Source organism: Tachyglossus aculeatus (assembly GCF_015852505.1).
Source record: "Tachyglossus aculeatus isolate mTacAcu1 chromosome 12 unlocalized genomic scaffold, mTacAcu1.pri SUPER_6_unloc_4, whole genome shotgun sequence".
In the NCBI taxonomy this organism is placed as follows: domain Eukaryota; kingdom Metazoa; phylum Chordata; class Mammalia; order Monotremata; family Tachyglossidae; genus Tachyglossus; species Tachyglossus aculeatus.
In genome coordinates this window covers 17,354-27,912 of record NW_024044831.1, presented here as the reverse complement: position 1 = coordinate 27,912, position 10,559 = coordinate 17,354, and the positions used below count along the sequence as shown (strand labels likewise).

The following is a 10,559-nucleotide window of genomic DNA, read 5'->3' as shown; positions in this document are numbered from 1 at the left end:
CCCCTCTCAGGGTCACACCAGGAGAGTTTCCAGTACTCTACCAGTATTGACTACGGGAGGGAAAGTCAAGCAGAGGTATATCCATTCCATTCCTAGTTTGGGCAGTGGCTAGCTAGTGGACCACAATCTGCTACATCCAAACTCCCCTGTGCTGGGCAGCAGCGGCATGGGAGAATGTCAAGAGTGGAGACTTAAATTTACTGCGTGGAAAGAGGCAACGGTAAACCACTTCCAGATTTTTACCAAGAAGACTCTATGGATACACTTCCAGCATGATGGCAGATGGAGGTGGGGCGTTTGGAGAGAGCCGTGTCCGTGGTGTCGCTATGGGCCAGAGATGGTTCAACAGCATACAAAAAGACACATTCCCTACCCACAGTAGGCTTATAGTCTAGAGAAGGAAGCAGACATTAATATAGATAAATAAATTACAGATAGGTACACAATGCCATGGGGCTGAGGGAGCGGAGAATAAGGAGAGCGAATCCAAGTGCAAGAGGGACACAGGAGGAAGTGGGAGAAGAAGAAATGAGTGCTTAGGCAAGGAAGGCCCCTTAGAGGAGATGTGTCTTCATTAAGGCTTTTAAGACTTTAAGACTGTGTGTTCCATGTGGGACAACCTGATTACCTTTTATCTACTCCAGTGCTTTGAACAGTGCTTGGCACACAGTAAGCACTTAATGAATACCATTATTATTATTAAGATGCGGAGAGTAATTGTCTGCCAGATATGAAGGGAGAGGATGTTCCATTCATTCATTCACTCATTCAATCGTATTTCTTGAGCACTTACTGTGTGCAGAGCACTGTACTAAGCACTTGGGAAGTACAAGTTGGCAACATATAGAAACGGTCCCTACCCAACAACGGGCTCACAGTCTAGAAGGGGGAGACAGACAACAAAACAAAACATGGAGACAGGTGTCAAAATCGTCAGAACAGATAGAATTATATTAGAATTATTAATAGATAATTATAGATAGAATTAGATAGTTATAGATATAATTATACTAGAATTACATGGAAGGTAGATAGAATTATTCCCTGGACTGGAATGCCCTCGCACCACACAACCGCCAAGCTAGCTCTCTTCCTCCCTTCAAAGCCCTACTGAGAGCTCACCTCCTCCTGGAGGCCTTTCCATACTAAACCCCCTCCTTCCTACCCTACCTCCTTCCCCTCCCCACAGCACCTGTATGTATGTTTGTACATATTTCTTACTCTCTTTTACATGTACATATTTACTATTCTATTTATTTTATTTTGTTAATATGTTTTGTTTTGCACACAGTGGACTGTCAACTCTTTGAGGGCAGGGATTTGTATCCGTTGACTCGTACTTTCCTAAATGTTGGATACAGTGTTCTGCACCCAACAGACTGTAAGCTCTTTGAGGACAATGATCGTGCCTACTAACTCTACCGTAATCTCCTAGATGCTTAGTGCAGAGCTTTTCACCCACTAGTCTGTAGGCTCCTCGAGAAGCAGCATGGCATAGTAGATAGAGTACGGGCCTGGGAATCAAGAGGTCATGAGTTCTAATCCCTGCTCCTCCACCTGTCTTCTGTGTGGCCTTGGTCAGGTCACTTCACTTCTCTGGGCCTCAGTTCCGTCATCTGTAAAATGGGGATTGAGATGAGCCCTAAGAGGGACACGACTGTCTCCAACCCAATTTGCTTGCATCCACCTGTCCCAAGGTGACCCTTGGGTACCATACATCACAAGGTCAAATGCTATCTCGTGGCCACCTGAGCCAGCAGGCAGAATTGGGACGTGAGCGTGGGATACTATTCTATTTACTATTCTAATCATACTATTCTATTTAGTTTATTTTGTTAATATGTTTTGTTTTGTTGTCTGTCTTTCCCTTCTAGACTGTGAGCCTACTGTTGGGTAGGGACCGTCTCTATATGTTGCCAACTTGTACTTCCCAAGCACTTAGTACAGTGTTCTGCACACAGTAAGCGCTCAATAAATACGATTGAATGAATGAATGAATGAATCGGTGGTGAGATAAACAAGATTAACAAACAGTAAGTAGGTTGGCATTAGAGGAGTGCGTTGTTTGAGCAGCTTTGCAGTAGGAGAGCAGCAAGGTAAGGTAGGGTCAAGGTGATTGACTGCTTTCAAACATATGATAAGGAGTTCCTGTTTGATGCAGAAGTGTAGCCCATTGCTTAGTTCAGTGCCTAGCACATAGTAAACACTTAACAAATACCACAATTATCATTATTATTATTACCGCTACTACTAACGTTACTCCTGCTAGTCCTGCTACTGTTATGGCTACCGCTATTACTACTACTACTACTACTACTACTACTACTACTACTACTACTACTATGACAACTATCAATCAATCAAGTTTATTGAACACTTATTGTATGCAGACCACGGTAAAAAGGGCTTGGGATAGCACTATCCAACAGAGTTGGTAGACAAATTTCCTGCCAACAAGGAGCTTTAAGTCTAGAGAAGATAGACTTCTCTGGGCCTCAGTTATGTTATCTGTAAAATGGGAATTAAGGCTATGAGTCTCATGTAAAACAAGGACTGCATGCAACCTGATTAATTTGCATCTAATCCCAGTGTTCATTACAATGGCAGGCACATAGTAACCACTTATCAAACACCACGATATATATATATATATATATAAAGAGAGAGAGAGAGAGAGAGAGAGAGAGAGAGGAAAGCCTGAATTTTATATAAAATTTATTCCGCGAGGCTAATTGAATTACTTAGTAGTTCAGGCAATAGATTGAGTTTCCCTTTCGGGAGGAATGCAATCAATTAGCAATATTCGAGCTTCCCTAACTGAAGGAACACAATCATCCATTAGTTGCACATGGCTGAGTTGGCTAGCTCTAAGCCATGTGCACTTCCCACTCAGGAAGAATCCACTTACTTTCTCACATTGTGGGAATTCATTCCATAAACCCGCACACATGGTGGGTGGCTAACTCTCACCATGTGCTCCCCCTACATGGGAGGAATCCACTCATAATTTCCATCCACAGCGGGTCACATGGGTTGCCAACTTGTATTTCCCAAGCGCTTAGTACAGTGCTCTGCACACAGTAAGTGTTCAATAAATACGATTGAATGAATGAATGAATGGGTCCCACACACGAGACACTCACCTGTCCTGTGGCTCTTGTCTCCCTGTGTTGGTTCTGGTTGCAGAGCAGGCATCTGGCCTTCTGGGCAGAGAAAGACATGCGGGCCGCTGCTGCTCCTCCTGCTGTTGCATGTCATGGTGTTCTGGCTCTGAAGGTCAGAGATGACAGGTATTTATCGCCTGCACCCCTTGGCCATGCCAGCTTCTGGCCTCAATCTATCCAATCTCTGCCTTCCCCCCTCCTCCATACCTAATTTTATTGGCACAGGGGCGGGCTTGGGCTGTTAATCTAGCAGATTTGGTTGTGGAGGGCGGTATCTCACCGTCACTTCTGAGTTCCGCCTGCTGGCTCAGGTGGTCACGAGATAGCATTTGACTTTGAGATGACCAGTACCGCAGGGTCACCTGGGGACATACCACCCCTTGGCCCTCGCTATCCGTGCCCACTTACCCCCACCCCTTCCTGCGTCCCCTCTGGGTCGCATAGTGGTGGGGTTGCACTGGAAGCCGTGCCTTCCAGCTCTGTTCCTCATTGATTCATTCAATCATATTTATTGAGCACTTACTGTGTGCAGAGCACTATACTAAGCGCTTGGGAAGTGCAAGTCGGTAAAATCTAGAGACGGTCCCTACCCAACAACGGGCTCACAGTCTAGAAGGGGGAGACAGACAACAAAACAAAACATGTGGACACGTGTCAAGTCACCAGAATAAATAAAGCTAGACAAACATCATTTACAAAATAAACAGCCCCTCCCCGCCCATCCCCGGGGCCATCTCAGGGCGAAGGGAAGAGCTTCCTCCCACCCCGCAGTGGGGGACGTTAGCATTCATTCTTTCATTCAATCGTATTTACTGAGTGCTTACTGTGTGCAGAGGACTGTACTAAGAGCTTGGGAAGTACAAGTTGGTAACATATACAGACGGTCCCTACCCAATAGCGGGCTCACAGTCTAGAAGGAGGAGACAGAACCTCTCTTGACCCCATCTCACCTTCTAGTTATTGCCCTATCTCCCTCCTACCATTCCTTTCCAAACTCCTTGAACGAGTCGTCTACACACGCTGCCTCGTTCCTCAATGCCAACACTCTCTTCGACCCCCTCCAATCTGGCTTCCATCCCCTACATTCCACGGAAACTGCCCTCTCAAAGGTCACCAGAGACCTCCTGCTTGCCAAATCCAACAGCTCATACTCTATCCTAATCCTCCTCGGCCTCTCAGCTGCCTTCGACACTGTGGACCACCCCCTTCTCCTCAAAACGCTATCCAACCTTGGCTTCACAGACTCTGTCATCTCCTGGTTCTCCTCTTATCTCTCCGGTCGTTCATTCTCAGTCTCTTTTGCAGGCTCCTCATTCCCCTCCCATCCCCTTACTGTAGGGGTTCCTCAAAGTTCAGTTCTTGGTCCCCTTCTGTTCTCGATCTACACTTACTCCCTTGGTGACCTCATTCGCTCCCACGGCTTCAACTATCGTCTCTACGTTGATGACACCCAAATCTACATCTCTGCCCTTGCTCTCTCTCCCTCCCTCCAGGCTCTCATCTCCTCCTGCCTTCAGGACATCTCCATCTAGATGTCTGCCCGCCTGCTAAAACTCAACATGTCCAAGACTGAACAGCTTGTCTTCCCTCCCAAACCCTGCGCTCTCCCTGACTTTCCCATCACTGTTGACGGCACTACCATCCTTCCCGTCTCACAAGCCCGTAACCTTGGTGTTATCCTCGACCCCGCTCTCTCATTCACCCCCTCATCCAAGCCGTCACCAAAACCTGCTGGTCTCATCTCTGCCACATTGTTAAGATACGCCCTTTCCTTTCCATCCATACCGCTACCCTGCTCCTTCAAGCTCTCATCCTATCCCGTCTGGATTACTGTTTTAGCCTCCTCTCTGATCTCCCATCCTGCTGTCTCTCCCCTCTTCAATCCATACTTCATGCTGCTGCCCGGATTGTCTTTGTCCAGAAACGCTCTGGGCATGTTACTCACCTCCTCAAAAATCTCCAGTGGCTACCAATCAACCTACTCATCAGGCAGAAACTCCTCACCTTCGGCTTCAAGGCTCTCCATCATCTTGCCCCCTCCTACCTCACCTCCCTTCTCTCCTTCTACAGCCCAGCTGGCACCCTCCGCTCCTCTGCCGCTAATGTCCTCACCGTGCCACATTCTCGCCTGTCCCGCCATCGACCCCTGGCCCACATCATCCCCCTGGCCTGGAATGACCTCCCTCCACACATCCGCCAAGCTAGCTCTCTTCCTCCCTTCAATGTCCTACTGAGAGCTCACCTCCTCCAGGAGGCCTTCCCAGACTGAGCCCCTTCCTTTCTCTCCCTCTCCCCCCTCCCCATCCCCCCGCCTTACCTCCTTCCCCTCTCCACAGTACCTGTATATATGTATATATGTTTGTACGTATTTATTACTCTATTTATTTATTTATTTTATTTGTACATATCTATTCTATTTAGTTTATTTTGTAACTGTGTTTTGTTTTGTTCCCTGTCTCCCCCTTCCAGACTGTGAGCCCACTGTTGGGTAGGGACCGTCTCTATATGTTGCCAACTTGCACTTTCCAAGTGCTTAGTGCAGTGCTCTGCACACAGTAAGCGCTCAATAAATACGATTGAACACAACTGCTGAAGAGTCCCTTCAAAACCCAGGATCCCTTCTGATGATACAGCACTTGACCCAGATCTTAAGGAAGTCAGAGAAGTCAGAGAAGTCAGATAAAGATAGAGAACACTGCAACCCAATGTCTTACCTAACCCAGATTCTCAGGCAAGGTAGTCTCCATCTGCTCTCTAAAATTTATACAACCTCTTCCCCAGCATATCCCTGGTAATACTCTGATTTCTGCCTTCCCGCTTTTCCCTGAATCTTCGCCCTCTTTACTGATCATATTGAAAACTCCATGATGTTCTATTCATAATTTAATAGACTGCTTATCAGCATTCTTGCATCACTAATGAAGAGTTGCTATCCTTCTGGGCAAATCCCAACTCACTGGGTTTTCCCCTCAGCCACATCTTTGGCTGTCATTCATCATTTCCCTTGCTTGTGGTTCTGCAAACAATGCTAAAATCCATATGACAAGGCTCTCAGTAAGTCAATTTGAATTAGATCTTGAGAATGATTCGATGAGACTCCAAATCAGATGCTTTAGTAAAATTAAGATATATTGTGTCTGCTGCATTCTCCTCCTCTACTAATCTTGTAATTTTATCTACAAAGAAATTAAATTAGCCTGGCTCTACTTGTCCTATTTAAACCCCAATGTCACTCCCTGTTCTTGTTTCTGCTGTTCTGGGGATGGTTTAAGAGAGAAAAAAAGATCTGTAATTTTCTTCCATTACTTTGCCAGAGATTGAGTTTAGACTTTCAGGAAGGTAACTGCCATATTTGATTTACTCCAGTTGATATATAAGATGCTGAGGGTTTTAAGACCTTTCCCGGAGGAAATTTATTTTCTATGACTTTGTTTTGCTAGTGGAAGTTTCCTCACTAAGCTTCTGGTGCTTTTATTACTTACAGAGGTGTTTATTCTCGTAACCTTTATTAATGTTTGCATAAGAATTTCTCTCTTTTTTTGTCTGGAAGTTTGATAAAGGATGAGCTCTGAACACTGGCCCAGATTCAGAGCTACAAGGTCTAGATCCTGTCATGACCTCCAGAAATATTGCTAGCCCATTAACAACGGAATCTGATGATGATGATCGCATTTGTTAAGCACTTACTATGTGCAAAGCACTGTTCTTAGAGCTGGGGGGATACAAGGTGATCAGGTTGTCCCACGTGGGGCTCACAGTCTTAATCCCCATTTTACAGATGAGGTAACTGAGGCTCAGAGAAGTGAAGTGACTTGCCCAAGGTCACACAGCAGACATATGGTGGAGCCGGGATTAGAACCCATGACCTCTGACTCCCAAGGACCATACCAATCTCTGTAACATATGCCAAGGCAGTCTATGGTTTAACCACTGTTGTCGCTTTCCTGCTGGGTGATCTTAGGTAAGTCATCTGACTTCTCAGTACCTCAATCTGCTCATCTGTAAAATCAAAAATAAATATCCACTTCCCTCCCTCTTAGATCCTGAACACTGTGTGGGATAGAGACTGTGTCTGATCTGATTTCATTTTATCTGTACTTATCACAGTGCTTTGATCAGTCAATCAATGGTATTTATTGGGTGCTTACTATGTACAGAGCACTGTGCTAAACACTTGGGAGAGAACAATTGCAGGTGGTAGACAGAAGCTAATAATAATGATAATAATGAAAATTGTGGTATATGTTAAGAGCATACTATGTGACTGCAATATACTAAGCCCTGGCATACATACATGTTCATTCATTCAATCGTATTTATTGAGTGCTGACTGTGTGCAGAGCACTGTACTATGTACTTGGAAAGTACAAGTTGGCAACATATAGAGAGGGTCCCTACCCAACAATAGGCTTACAGTCTAGAAGGGGGAGACAGATGACAAAACCAAACATGTAGACGAGGCTCACAGGCTAATTATTCATTTATTCAATCGTATTTATTGAGCACTTACTGTGTGCAGAGCACTGTATTAAGCGCTTGGGAAGTACAAGTTGGCAACATATAGAGACGGTCCCTACCCAACAACAGACTCACAGTCTAATTAGGATGGAGCACAGGTACTGAATTCCTGCTTTTCAGATGAGGGAACCTTAGGGGAAGCAGTGTGGCTCAGTGGGAAAGAGCCTGGGCTTTGGAGTCAGAGGTCATGGGTTCAAATCCCGGCTCCACCACTTAGCTGTGTGACTTTGGGCAAGTCACTTAACTTCTCTGTGCCTCAGTTCCCTCATCTGTAAAATGGGGATGAGAACTGTGAGTCCCACGTGGGACAACCCAATCACCTTGTAACCCCCCAGCGTTTAGAACGGTGCTTTGCACATAGTAAGTGCTTAATAAATGCCATTATTATTATTATTCAGAGCAGTCAAATGACTTGCCCGGGGTCACCCACCTAACAAGTGGTGGAATTGGGATTAGAACCCAGGTCCTCGGACTCCCAAGCTCATGGTATTTCCATTATGCCAAGCTTCTTATTGACAGATTATGGCTCTGGTGAGATCACGGCAGGGCAAGTCGAGGCATCCGATCAGGTGACCTTCTGAGAATGCAATGGTTCCCCTACATCTATATCAGAGCTCCAGTCATCATTGTGCTGAGCTTAATACAGTTGCTGGGGGACGAATTGACAAGAAAAACCATGTGTGTTGTTTCTACCACTGATAGGTTGATGGAGCCCCAGCTGCCTTGGATTCTCTTGAAATGATGGCCCCTCTGATGCTCAGCAGGACAGTGAGGTTGGTAGGTGGTTTATCTAATTGTAACATAAAAAATGAATTTTTTCCTGTATCTACCTTGGCACCAAGAAGACTGGTGTCAGGAAGACTTAGTTGTAGTAGTAGTTCTGGCAGTAATTGGAAAATATCAATCAATTGCATTTACTGAGCACTTTCTGTCTGCAGAGCACTATACTAAGTGCTTGGGAGAGAACAATATAACACCTAACATGGTTAAAGACCACCCGCTGATTTCTCAATGGACTACACCCCTGCTTGCCTAGTTGCTTGTTGCACTCTGGACCCTGTGGAGACAAAATGAGTAGCGGTGTTAAGGAAATGTGAATAACAAGGCTAAAATCAATAAAATGAGGCGCAGATATTCTGAAAAGGTTCTCATTCATGATATCTCATCCCCGAGGATCTTCTATTGCTCTTTTTGGGTGATGCCAGCAGACACCATCTCTGTCTTGGGGGGGTCATTTACAAAGGAGGTTCCAGGTTGGATTCTCCTATAAATAGTTCATTGTGGGCAGGGAATGTGTCCACCAACTCTATTTTACTATACTCTCCCAAATGTGTAGTACAGTCCTCTGCCCACAGTAAGTGATCAGTAAATATCATTGATGTAAACTTATCCAGTGTATTTGATAACTGATAAGGTATAGTTGTCTTTTGTACTCAAAGAAGATACCATTGTTGGTGAAATTAATTTTTGGGTGCATGAATACTGCAGAAATACTGTAAATGCTTAACAAATACTATTATTATAATATCATTGTTATTATTGTTGTTGTTATTCTTCTTTGAGTCTAAGGACAGAGGTTCCCAAATCTGACCCAATTCTTAGAGATCAAAGGGTCGATTCACTTTTCTTTCCATCGGATTCAGAGGTTGATAAAAATAAGGCAGAGCCACTGTGTGCTAGAAATATTTAGGAAATTTACTGGCAAAATGATAGTGAATTCAGGTGACAACAAAAGGCTATATTTAAATCCTGGCTTGACCAGTGGTAGAGTTGCAGCTTTAGGTTTGCATTAACAAAAGGCCCAGGAGTGAAAGTAGCTATAATTAAGGGTTCCCAGTGATGACCCTAACAAGTCTTTTTGAAGGATTTTGGCAAATCCTTCAAAATCTAGAATGACATTACATAGACCATCTGTAGGTTTGAATTAGATTTTCTCTCATCAACAGCCTTATTAAGTAGAACCAAATTTACTTAAAAAATACCATCGTGACATCTGTGCTTTAAATTGGAACACTGATTGATATTAATAGGAAGTCTTCTTCACCTGAATTCATTATTAATAGGGAGTTAAATAGAGGATGTAAATGTCACATTTTGAAAGGTATGAACCTAAATGAAGAGGCATGATGTACTTGAGTCATAGTGGCAGAGGTCGATAAAATTTATTAATTGAGTGTTCACAGTGTGCAGAGCATTGTACAATATGGAATAGAGCTGGTACCTTAAACCAATCCAGGGATGAGTCACAATATTAATAATAATGATGGCATTTTTAAGTGCTTACTCTGTGCCAAGCACTGTTTAAAGCACTGCAGTGTTTACCAGAAAATTAGGTTGGACATAGTCCCTGTCCCATGTGGGGCTAACAGTCTCAATCCCCATTTTACAGATGAGGTAACTGAGGCACAGAGAAGTAAAGTGACTTGTCCAAGGTCACACAATAGACAAGCAGCAGAGTGGGGATTAGAAACCATGACCTTCTGACTCCCAGGCCTGTGCTATAGCCATTATTCCATTCTACTTCTCTACTAACGTGATTCTCCAAGCCTTGGCTCTGAGTTGTTGGATCCAGGATGATGGAAGGAGGGTGTCTCGAATTGGTAGCAATGATAATAATGCTGGTATTTGTTAAGTGCTTCCTGTGTCTCAAGCACTGTTCTAAGTGCTGAAGTAAATTCAAGCTTTTCAGTTTAAACACAGTCCCTGTCCTACATGGGGCCCACAATCTTAATCGCAATTCTACTGATGAGGTAACTGAGGCACAGAGAAGTGAAATCACTTTCCCAAAGTCACACAACAGACAAATCAGGGAGCCGGGATTAGAAGTCAGGTCCATTTGACTCCCAAGCCCGTACTCTGTCCATTAGGCAATGGAGC

The 10,559-nt window shown here is 44.4% G+C and overlaps 1 non-coding gene across 1 annotated transcript; it reads left to right on the top strand.

Moving 5' to 3' along the window:
* Window positions 1–138, top strand: LOC119921728. Its single transcript, XR_005448582.1, has one exon. It is a non-coding gene; the product is annotated as a small nucleolar RNA SNORA7 (small nucleolar RNA).
* Window positions 139–10,559: the final 10,421 nt, after the last annotated feature.